Source organism: Triticum urartu, chromosome 7A (assembly GCF_056163025.1).
Source record: "Triticum urartu cultivar PI428250 chromosome 7A, HENAU_Tu73, whole genome shotgun sequence".
NCBI lineage: Eukaryota > Viridiplantae > Streptophyta > Magnoliopsida > Poales > Poaceae > Triticum > Triticum urartu.
Genome location: NC_141879.1, coordinates 168,257,511 through 168,266,226, shown reverse-complemented (window position 1 = coordinate 168,266,226; position 8,716 = coordinate 168,257,511). Strand labels below are relative to the sequence as shown.

Here is an 8,716-nt window from a genome sequence, read left to right as displayed (position 1 = left end):
TCTGTCATGTCGTCGTATGATTCTATGTTTACGGGTTTGAAACCCTCTGGGATTTGATGATCCATTACTTCATCTGTGAAGCATAAGGGGTGTGCGGCACCTCTGTACTAGGCTATATCGCGATGCAGCTCCAATGAGTCTTGCCCGCGGTGTTCGGCCCGGCCGGATTTACTTTTACTATATCCGGCGTGACGTTTATCGTCTCGCATAGTGGCGCGCCCTCGTGATCCGTAGATCGATCTTGCATGTTTTGCTTTGTCTTCCAATACATCTCGCAGGTCCGGCGTATTTCCCCATGCCTTTTTATTTGAATGGCGTCGGGGTGCAGGCTGAGCTTTTAGCTGGAATGCCTCTCTATCGCGGCCACGAGGTGGCTGCTCAGCCACGTCATACGCTTCTTCCTCCAGTCGGGGTAGCAACCTGCATTTTGGGTAACTCTTGGAGGGGCGTTCGAGTTTATATTCCTCGACCGCGAGGACTTCACTCCATCTGTCAGCTAGCAGATCTTGATCAGCTTGAAGCTGGTGCTGCTTTTTCTTAAGGCTATTTGCCGTGGCTATAAGCCGGCGCTTGAAGCGCTCTTGGTCGACGGGATCCTCTGGCACGACGAATTCGTCATCGTCGAGGCTTGCCTCGTCTTCGGAGGGGGGCATGTAATTATCATCCTCCGCCTCTCCATCTGCCGCTCTCTCTGGAGGGCTGGCTCCTCCATCCTCCTGCTCTAAATCTTGTTGGAGGGGATTGTTGTTGTCTTCGGCACTGTCCGGAGTGCTATTATCTCCGGTGCCGGTATCACCACTTTTGCCTTGGCGGGACTTAGAGCGGCGCCGCTGATGCCGGCGCTTGGGTTGCTTCTTGGAGGGGTCATCCTCCATTGTCTCGTCGCCATTGCCTTATTTGGGTGTGTCCACCATGTATATATCATATGATGAGGTGGCTTTCCAGTGCCCTATAGGCGTTGGTTCCTGTTCGTCTCCTGCATCGTCGTCTATACCGTCGATGTCTTCGGAGTCGAAGTCAAGCATGTCGGTCAAGTCATCGACATTGGCTATGAAGTGGGTGGTGGGTGGGCGTCGAATTTCTTCGTCGTCCGCATCCCAATCCTGTCGGTCATAATCCGGCCAGGACTCTCCTGACAAAGAGAGAGACCTTAATGAGTTCAGTATGTCGCCAAAGGGCGAGTGCTGAAAAATATCCACGGAGGTAAACTGCATGATCGGCGCCCAATCGGATTCGCTAGGAACGGGCGCAGGCGGTTCGGAGTCCGTGGCCGGAGAAGGATCCGGCAGTCTGACAACACGGCTCTCGTGCAGGGTATGGTCGATGTTTGGCTCGATCGCCGCTGAGGGTAAGGCCTCCGTGGAGGGGTCCATCCACCCGTCCATGGACGGCGCGACTGGCTCCGAATTGAGGGTCGGAACGGCTGCTGGTGCGATCTCCTGAACACTATCTGATGGTAGAGCTAAATCTACTCATTGTGACCGCGTGACACACAAGGCAGAGGCTCGAATCGGTCGAAGATCAAGTCTACCGGATATCAGCCGTGTAGTTTAAGCTTCCAAACCTGACCTGGTGGCCACGGGCGTAACTTTCGATCTTCTCTAGATGGCCAAGCGAGTTGGCCCGCAGTGCGAAGCCGCCGAACACAAAGATCCATCCGGGGAGAAAAGTCTCACCCTGGACTGCATCGCTATCGATGACCGTAGGAGCCATCAAGCCTAACGGCGACGACATAGAGGAACTCTCAATGAAAGCACCAATGTCGGTGTCAAAACCGGCGGATCTCGGCTAGGGGGTCCCGAACTGTGCGTCTAAGGCGGATGGTAACAGGAGGCAGGGGACACGGTGTTTTACCCAGGTTCGGGCCCTCTTGATGGAGGTAATACCCTACGTCCTGCTTGATTTATTCTTGATGATATGAGTATTACAAGAGTTGATCTACCACGAGATCAAAGAGGCTAAACCCTAGAGGCTAGCCTATGGTATGATTGTATGTTGTCCTACGGACTAAAACCCTCTGGTTTATATAGACATCGGAGAGGGCTAGGGTTACACAAGGTCGGTTACAAAGGAGGAGATATACATATCCATATTGCCTAGCTTGCCTTCCACGCCAAGTAGAGTCCCATCCGGACACGAGACGAAGTCTTCAATCTTGTATCTTCATAGTCCAACAGTCCGGCCAAAGGATATAGTCCGGCTGTCCGGAGATCCCCTAATCCAGGACTCCCTCAGGTGCTGTGGATCTGACATGGATGATGGAGTATGCGGTCCAAGATGGAAGAGCCCGGATTGTGCCTTTTATATGGCTTCTTACGCTGACCGGACTTGGAGCCACTGAATCCAGCGTTGATCGCCGTGTCATCAGTATTGTCACCATTGTTTTGACGCTTATGCCTGTTGCGTCGGGGCTTGCCGTTGCTATTCTTGGCTTCGGAGGTGCCAGGTTCGTTTGCATTATGATTTCTATGGGCTAGCCAACTATCTTCGCCCGCACAACAGCGGGTCATAACTCATAAGTGTCGTGAGGGCCGCCATGGACTTCGACTTTTCTTGGCCGAGCTTTCAGGTGAGCCATTCGTCGCGAATCATGTGCCTAAAGGCCTCTAGGGCTTCGGCATCCGGGCAGTCGACAATCTGGTTCTTTTTAGTTAAGAACCTTGTCCATAATTTCCTGGCTGACTCTCCGGGCTGTTGAACTATGTGACTTAAGTCGTCAACATCCGGGGGTCGGACGTATGTGCCTTGGAAGTTGTCGCGGAAGGCGTCTTCCAAGTCCTCCCAGCTGCCAATGGAGTTTTCGGGCAGGTTGTTCAACTAGTGCCGAGCTGGTCCCTTGAGTTTTAGCGGGAGGTATTTGATGGCATGAAGATCATCACCGCGGGCCATATGAATATGGAGAAGAAATTCCTCAATCCATACCGCGGGATCTGTTGTTCCATCATATGATTGGACATTTACGGGTTTAAACCCTTCTAGGAATTCATGCTCCATTACTTCATCAGTGAAGCAGAGGGGGTGTGCGGCGCCTCTATATCGGGCCAGGTCACAACGTAGTTCGAATGGAGTCCGTCTGCGACGTTTGGCCCAGGCGTGATTATGCTTGTCATGTTTGGCTTGATAGCCGTCGTCGCGCATCGGGGCACGCCCCCGTGATCCGTATATTGACCTGGCCGGACCTGCTCTATTCTTCAGGTCCGGCAATAGGTTATATGTGTATCCCCGAGCCGTTGTGTATCTACCTTTACGGCGAGATAGTAAGGGCCGGTGATCGGCTTGAGTTGACGTTTTGTCCCGGCCATGTGGTGGTCGGTCAGCCGCATTACGTGTTGCTAGTACGGGCTCAAGTGCCTTGTCATCGAATTGAGGTAGCAGTTTACGCTTCGGGTAACTTTTGGTTGGGCGCACGAGGCCATATTCCTCGGCTTCCAGGACATTAGTCCTTCTGCCGTTGAGTAGATCTTGATCATCTTGAAGTTGCTGCTATTTCGTTTTTAGACTCCTTGCAGTGGCTATTAGTCGTTGCTTAAAGCGCTCCTGCTCGAGAGGTTCCTCGGGCATGATAAAGTCTTCGTCGCCGAGGCTCACCTCGTCCTCGGAGAGTGGAAGGTCATTACTGTCCTCCGAGTCTTCGTTTGAGGCCTGTTCATCAGGGCTAACTTGCCCATCCTCCCGATCGTCTTGTTCAGAATTTTGCGCGACGAGGTTTTCTTGATCTTCGGCATCATCCAGAGTATTGTTGTCTCTCGTGCCGGTATTGATGTCTTTGCTGCGGCATGATTTAGAGCGGCGCCATCGGCGTTTTGGTTGTATCTCGGGAGGTTTATCCTCTACTAGATTTCTTTCATTATCATCATCACCGTCCTTGGGTGTATCCACCATGTACACGTCATACGAAGAGGTGGTCGTCCAGCGTCCGATAAACGGCGGGTTTTGGGCCTGCTCTTCTCCGGCATCGTCGTCCATACCGCCGATGTCTTCGGAGCCGTAATCGACCATGTCAGTTAAGTCCTCGACAGTGGTGATGAAGTGGCTGGTGGGTGGGATGTAAAATTCCCCGTTCTCAGCCCCTAGTCCGGGCTGGGCGTAGTTCGGACGTTGCTCCTTCGTAATAACGAGGGATCGCATCAAGTCCAGAGCCTCGCTTAAAGGTGAGGTTTGGCCAGGGAGAAGAGAATCCGTAGAGTACGGCGAGAAGGGGACTCCTCGGCCGAGCTCACACGATGCTGACACCGAGAGTTCGGAGCCAGTGTCTGGGGAAGAGTCCGGCTTTGTGATGGTTGCCAGCGACTCTGCTTCCTCTGGCTCTCCCGTACTAGGCTTAGTGGCCACAAATAGTCTGGCGGGTTTAGAAATCATGTCTTCAGACCTGGCGACGCGCTCCGGCTCTAAGGCCAGAGCAGAGGTTGGGGTCGTGAATCCTCGGAAGATCAAGTCTCCTCGGATGTCAGCGACATAATCCAAGTTTCCAAAACTAATCTGGTGACCCGAGGTGTAGCTGTCGATCTGCTCTAGATGGCCAAGTGAGTTGGCCCGCAGTGCGAAGCCGCCGAATACAAAGATTTGACTGGGGAGGAAAACCTCCCCCAGGGCAGCAATGTTGTAGATGATTGACGAAGCCATCGAACCTTCTGATGACGACGCAGCGGAACTCTCAATGAAGGCACCAATGTCGGTGTCAAAACCGGCAGATCTCGGGTAGGGGGTCCTGAATTGTGCGTCTAAGGCCGATGGTAACAGGAGGCAGGGACACGATGTTTTACCTAGGTTCGGGACCTCTTGATGGAGATAATACCCTATGTCATGCTTGATTGATCTTGATGAATATGAGGATTACAAGAGTTGATCTACCACAAGATCGTTGTGGCTAAACCCTAGAAATCTAGCCTGTATAATTGTGATTGCCTCTACGGACTAAACCCTCTGGTTTATATAGACACCGGAGGGGCCTAGGGTTGTACATAGTTGGTTTACAAAGGAAGGAATCTACATATCTGAACGCCAAGCTTGCCATCCATGCAAAGGAGAGTCCCATCCGGACACGGGAGGAAGTCTTCTTTCTTGTATATTCATGGCCTATTAGTCCGGCCCATGTTACATAGTCCGGACGCCCGAGGACCCCTTAACCCAGGACTCCCTCACCCGTGCACCTCCTCGACCGCACCTCGGACAAGGAGGATCTCCTAGCTCTCGACTTCGACGATTGCCGGAGTACACCGCTGCCCCCAGTGTGTTTCTTCTCCAGGAGGTAGCCCTCCCCTAGCCTCATGTACATATGCAATTTCAAATTTTCGCCGTCCAAACAGAATTTGGAACTGAAGCCTAACTAAGATTCCATGAGTCAATTTCGGTGAACAACCAAACAAAGAAATTTGTGTTTGGTCCCATTTCAAGTTTTCATGGTGAATTCTAGCCCCATGCATACCGACCATTCCAATTCATGACTTGCTTCAAAAAATGGATGGGACTCTACCGACAGTGACAACGCACCATGCTGGAGTGAATGGACGAGGTCGAGGGGAGTTCAAATTATGACCGTTGTGGCGACCTAATGCCCACCGCCGTCGACCTCGCGCTGAGCTGCTCTGTCGCGCCTCCCATGGAGGGCGCCGTCTTTGTCGCGTCCCCGCTCGTCGACTCTGCCCGCGGGTCGTCCCTCTGCTTCGCTCCTTCGCCGTTCTGCTGGGCGGACTTGGAAGAGGAGGAGGAGGTGGAAGGGGGGGTTGAGCACCCGGTCCGATGTGCGCGCCGGAGTTTGTGGAGTTCCTGGCGGCTGCCAGGTTTTAGCGCTAGCGCGGGCGGTCTGGATCTCACCGCGGCTGCCCTGGCCGGTCGCCGGCACCGCACCATGCTAGTTCCTTGGCCCCTCCGGCTCCCATGGTGCCTCAGGCCGCTGTGCCTCTTGCTCTGGTGGGTGGCGGGTCAGTGCCCCTCTCTGACCCGGCTGTGGCTACAGCTGAGCGACTAGCCTCAGCTCTGGCCAGGCCGGTGGCCAAGGAGGTGGCTACGCCATCACTGCCACCGCCGGAGGCGCCCCGCCCCGACGGGATCCCCTGGTCGGGTCTGGCTAGGGCTGCGCGGCTGCATGGGCCAACTAGGGCCCACGCAACTGCCGGCCCTGGAGCTGCGTGGAAGAGCCTGCGGGCGCGTGGGCCGGTTGCGTGTGGCTGCGGTGGGCCGTCGGCCCAGGACATTGCCCAGGCCTCTCAAAGGGCACATGTAGTCATTGAGAGTGCTAACCGGGCATGGTCCCTCACCCCAGTCGATCCTGCCCGTTGGATCTATGTCCAACAGGGCGGATCCGACCCATGCCTGGGCACGCCTGCTACTAGGGCTGAGGTCCATCGGCTCAGTCGCTTTGCCCGCTGCCTTTGTCCCGTCTCCCTGCCGCTGCCGTGTCCTTCCGCTGCCCCACCTCTATCTGCGCCGCCGGCGACCTACCCATCCTCCTCCCTCTCTCCCGTGTCCTCCCCGGCCCCGCGCTCCTACCTCGAAGAACTGATGGCGTGCGAGGCGGGCACTGGATAGCCGCGTCCCAAGCGTCCCCTCGAGGCCTCCTATGGTCGGCCAGGGGATGGTGCAGGCCGCTCCAGTCGTGCGCCGGCCACCTATGCCGGCACCTCTCTCCGGCGACCTCCCCATCCCCACGACCCGGCCAGAGACCCTCATATGCCTCTCCCGGGCTCTCCGGGGGATGCCCGGCGCCTTGAGGGAGAGTGCCGTAGGAGCGAGGATCTGGCGCGCGAGGATGAGCTCCGGGTTGAGCTTGTGTCATGGCCGCCACCGGCTACTCAGGACCGTGATGGTCAGTCCTCCCAACCGGCTGGCTCTCGGAGTGCTACCCCGCGCGCCTCGGACGGTGACTAGCACCAGCGTGGCACGGGTCCTCCTGCTCCTACGCGTGATGAGGACCAGCGGCTGTCTCGTCAGGATGCCCATCGGGATGACCGTCATTTGTCTCGGACGGATGACCCGGCATGGCGTCGGGACGACCCGTGGCCCGGGCGGAACTCCCCTGGGTGCCGGTCGGTTGAGGCTCCGGGTGCGGCGGTCCAGGCCAAGAAGAAGAAGAAGGCGGCCAAGGTGGACCCTGGGATGGCCATCTGTCCAGCTACGACCGGGGCTCCTGAGCAGGTGGCTCCGGAGCCTCCCTCTCATGCTGGCCGACCCAGGACCCGCGAGGAGACAATGTGCATCAAATGTGGATGCACGGGACACTTTCACTGGGAGTGTGAAGCCCCTCCCCGATGCCCCACGACCCTTGCCTATCTCGGGTACGGGACTGAGGGGGGTGGCTTCTATTATGTGAATGCTGAGATTCAGGAGGAGGCGGTTCGGCCGCAATTGGCGATGGTCACTCTTGCCCCCAGGCAGGACTTACCGTCTGGGGTGGTGATCTCGGCCGACCTCATCCAGGCCGAGCTTGCCACCTACATCGGCGACTTTCGCGACTCCAACTTCACTTGGGAGGTGACCGAGACGGCTCCCCTCACCTTCTCGGTCCCCTTCCCCTCCGCAGAGCTGCTCTGTGTGTGTTACCACGATGTCATCCGTTGCCCCATCAACAAGTTCATGATCTCCGTCTGTGCTGCTGCCGCGGAGCCTGACCCTGTGCCCCCTCTAGCTAAGGTGTGGGTCCTTGTCTACGGCTTGCCATGAGGCGGCAGGTCGGCACCGCGGGGTGGCAAGCTTGCGCACATCCTCAAGGCAATCTCTTCCTGGTGGGAAAGCTGGTGACTGTTATCCTAGCGTCCTTCGAGGATGATGGCCCTGTCCGCATTGAGATTCTCTTCCCCGCTCCGGCAGAGATTGGCGGTATGTCCCTAATTTTCTACTTCGACACGAAGGGGAAGAGCCTGACCTTCGAGCTCGAGTCACCGGTTCCTAAGGATCTGCCTGGGTCGGCCTCCGCAATCACTCTGCCTCACCCGGATGACGGGCAGGGTGGGGATGGGGGCTCGTCCGAGGGGAGCTCCTCTAGTGAGGATGATGATGATGATGTGGTTCCTCTGGCTCCATCTGATGGGCGGCGTAGCCCGGTTTCTACTTGTGGTGGGTCTTCCTGTCCTGTTGGGACGGCTTCTCTGGTGGCATCGGGGGGTGGGACTGTGGCCGTGGCCTCCCTTCCCCCTGTGGTGATCCAGGAGGCTAACCTGGAGGTCATGGAGGAGGATGTTGTGAGTGTGGGGATGGAGGTGGGCCCCTCGCCTTCACCGCGCTTGCCTAGGGTGGTCTACTACTCGCGTTTGCTCGGGTCCCCCCTTTCCCAGCCTTGGGGTCCCCAGACTTGGAACCGCCTCCGCCCTTGAACCTGGGAGCGGTGACTCCTACCGTGGCCGGCTCCAAGCTTCGGGGCGGGTCTTCTCGCTGGTGGCCGCACGTCAGAGTGCGGGGCTCAACCAGTTCCGGGTCCTCCTAGATGGCCGTGTCCGATGATCCCGGAGAAGGCCGCCATGCGGGCGGCTGCTCCCGACTTGTCCTCAGGTACCCCCACCATCCCCTCAGATCCTTCTAGTTCTAGTTCTCGGTTTTTTGTGCTTGGATCCACTCTCTTGTCTCGTCTGGTAGAGGTGGCCACCGATAGTGGCATTGTGTTTCGTGGCGAGAAGGGGCCCATCCTTGAGCAGATTTCTGCTATTTGCGCTAAGGAGAGGCTCGATGGGGCATTGGCTGAAGCACATGATTGTGCTGCGCATGGTGAACCCAGCACCCCGGC

The 8,716-nt window shown here is 56.8% G+C and overlaps 1 pseudogene; it reads left to right on the top strand.

Annotated features, from left to right (window-relative positions):
• Window positions 1–7,572: 7,572 nt before the first annotated feature.
• Window positions 7,573–8,419, top strand: LOC147958802 (uncharacterized; annotated as a pseudogene).
• Window positions 8,420–8,716: the final 297 nt, after the last annotated feature.